This window comes from Notothenia coriiceps, unplaced genomic scaffold (genome assembly GCF_000735185.1).
Source record: "Notothenia coriiceps isolate Sejong01 unplaced genomic scaffold, NC01 NC01_scaffold00023583, whole genome shotgun sequence".
NCBI lineage: Eukaryota > Metazoa > Chordata > Actinopteri > Perciformes > Nototheniidae > Notothenia > Notothenia coriiceps.
The window spans coordinates 69,818-73,153 of NW_011356284.1; the positions used below are offsets into that span (position 1 = coordinate 69,818).

A 3,336-nucleotide genomic window follows, 5' to 3' on the forward strand; every position below is an offset into this window, starting at 1 on the left:
AATTCATTTTTATGTTTTCATCCGTGACTCCCCCAATCTCACCATGTTCAAATCACAAATCAAAACTCACCTCTTCAGAACCGATTTTAAAGGTGGGGTAGGTAATTCACTTCAGAAAACCTTTTTGTTATATTCCATGGAATGCTCTTAACATCCCGATAGCAATGAATATTTTAAATACTTTGACAATTAATACATAAAAAAATTTCATCTGTGGAAGCCGTGGCGCTGTAAAAAGCACGACCAATCATCTGAGCCCGCTAAAGTAACTGGATGGCCTACCTGCCTGTCAGCCTTCCATCTGTGCACAAACTTATCTCGTGCCCTCATTGGTCAAGTGCGCGTTGGTGTGTGTTGGAGGAGGGACTCTGTAAGGAAGTAGCAGATTTTTTCCGGCTGTGTATTTTCAAATTCTAGCGCACTTGAGCTGGTTTCTCCGAAATTATCTACCCCACCTTTAATACTTTTCTGTGTTGTATCATTTAAATGCTTAATTTCTTTGGGGATTTATCTTAAAGGGGCCCTATTATGTCCATATTCAGGTTCATATTTGTATTTTGAGCTCTTTATTTTTCTCAAACTGCCTGTGCTGCAGCACCGATCACGTACAATGTGTTTGAGAGCCAGCCAATAGAAGCGTAAGTGTTGATGTCACTATGTTACGGAAGAACACAAAGGAGTCCAATATAGGCGTTTCAGGCGTGCGGACAAAGGGAATCGAGCCTTTGCAGACCACTGACATAAACCTAAATAAGACACTGAAAGAAAAAGGAAACCCCAAAAAGCACAACAGAATGAAGGTCATATAAGTGAAACACTGTTAAATCATTATTTCTTCTTAAAGCGAAAAGTGGCAGAATTGATGATTTACGCTTATCAGGGACGTTGTCATCTCTTTTTAATATAAAAAATAAAAATAATTTACAAAACCGCTTCATTCATTCAAGAGGCCACACATTGCATGATTTCAAATTGACACATTTAAAACTGTATGATGTGATTTTACAAAAGCATTACATTCTTCTTGGCATGTTCTCTGACTGATAAACAACAAATACTCTACATCCTTCCCATATTCGAAAAATATGTTTTAATTATGTATAAAAAGAGTAATCCAGGACAGTCGGCAGCAGATGGACAGTCACCTCCTGCTGCTGCTCTGTGCCTTCAGCCTCAGTCTGTGGCCTCTGTGCCGACGGATGGACTGTGGAGGGATGAAGAATTGATTCTTTTAATGCAATTTGGAACTAAAAATGCAATAAATTAAAAAAATATTATGTTTTCTGTTAATTTCATGTTCTTTATCTCATATTTAGGATGTATCGGAAATGTTGAATCTTCATTCACAACACTGATATTCCAGTTCTAAATCGCTTCTATTTTTGTGGTATTTTCTGCACAGTTGCAGATAAGGATTAGGCTACACTTGTATTTATAGTATATTATTTGTAGAGTTTGATTTAAGTGGTGGCTGGCTACTTATGATTGTTTCTGCATTGGGTGATCCAAACTTTTCCAATAAAGCCAGAGCAACTTAAAGGAAACATTATTGTAAAAAAGGGATGTAATCATTTCCCAAATATATAAAACAAATATATAAATATATATATATATGTTATTTTAGGGTGATATCATAAAATATGAGTAGAAATTCAAAGCGTAATTGGAAACCACTCTAGAGGCATTGAAATACATTGAAAAAGGACATTCCGTGTTGGACTAATAATGACAGATTTTCACATTTTCATCAGGTCAGCTACATCACAGAGGAAATGCAGGAACGCTGTGTGCCCATAATACTGCGCTGAGCTAGCAACATGCATTTACTTTGTTGAAACAAGTCAATCTAACCATCAGGATTATTCAACTATACACCAGTATGTGTGTGTGTGTGTGTATGTGTATGTGTATGTGTATGTGTATGTGTGTGTGTGTGTGTGTGTGTGTGTGTGTGTGTGTGTATCTCACCTTGTATATGTGTATGTGTGTGTGTGTGTGTGTGTGTGTGTGTGTGTGTGTGTATGTGTATGTGTGTGTGTGTGTGTGTGTGTGTGTGTGTGTGTGTGTATCTCACCTCCTTGGTGTCCTCCAGCGTGGTGTATCTGTAGTCGGGGGGGCCCAGGCTCTGCAGCAGGCTGCAGTGGAGGTGTCGGCTGCTATCGATGAAACGCTGCGTCATGGCCAGCTGCTGCTTCAGCATTTCATTCAGCACAAACACAGCTGGGTTGAAGGTACTCAGAGCTGAGAGGGGACACACACATTAACACTGAAGTATTCAGTAAGACGCAGAAAAGCACATTAACTGGGTTAAAATGAATATTAGACTCCCAATATCACGGTGTCACATTGAATTATTGCATGCAAGGGGTCATTTAGCTGTAGAAAAAGGGGGAAATGTTGTCTTGTAAAGGATCGTGACATTAACGGTACCACTAGTGTTGGACGAAAATAAGTAAATGATTTGTCTTCAATATTATACACTGGCTATTAACACTGATTTGACAAATACATTGTACATACAAGTACAATAACTTGAAACTCTTAAAATAATTAGCCTAGCTCCAACAACTAGCACCTCTAATACTCACCACTTAACATCTTATCTTATCTAAATATCCAATCTTAACCTGATTTGTACATACTGGGCTGGACAGTGACTTGTGTATGTTAAGCTAAGCTAACACATTTTCCAGGCTTTAGCATTCTATTTATGATTAATACATGAGGTTGGTGGTAATATTCCCCTCATCTTGCTATCAGCAAAAAAGTGCACCTCATAGTGTCCTAATCAGTTTAGTGTAGCATTGCATGATTTTATTTCAGAAACATTTAGCAGGCGTGGTTTATAAATGTTTCTGACACACTGCCTGTTAGAGCCAGTATTTTGATTTTCTAAGAAAGGCCACGTAATTGTGACGTCTGTAGTTAACGCACTATAAAGGACTACAATTCCCACGGCGCCTGCGCTAAAGCCACAGTGATGGGCAACCCGTTTCAGAGACGCCGTCGAGGAACAGTTTTTAACCGTACACGTACACATACAAATCGTACAAGTACCCTTTAAGTTATGGAGTTATATAAGCATTATTAAGAAAGAAAGAATACCTAAGTTGTTAATTATTTTATTTGAGTTTTGCTTATTTCTTTTGAATATTGTAAAGGCCTATTTTCTTTGTTGCATTTGCAAATGTTTGTTATTTAATTTTGAGCAAACACATCGCGCCATCATCTAAACCAGAGGTGCCCAGTACGTCGACCGGTCGACCGCGGGGGCAATGCTGGTAGATCGAGAGTCATTCATTCGTTAAAATAGACAAAACAGGTTTTGATCCCTCC

The 3,336-nt window shown here is 38.4% G+C and overlaps 1 long non-coding RNA gene across 1 annotated transcript; it reads right to left on the reverse strand.

Annotated features, from left to right (window-relative positions):
* Positions 1 to 881: 881 nt before the first annotated feature.
* On the reverse strand, positions 882 to 3,150 carry LOC104954609 (uncharacterized). Its single transcript, XR_799349.1, has 2 exons — positions 2,075 to 3,150; positions 882 to 1,204 (listed from the first exon to the last, which is right to left on the reverse strand). It is a non-coding gene; the product is annotated as an uncharacterized lncRNA (long non-coding RNA).
* Between the last annotated feature and the right edge of the window lie 186 nt (positions 3,151 to 3,336).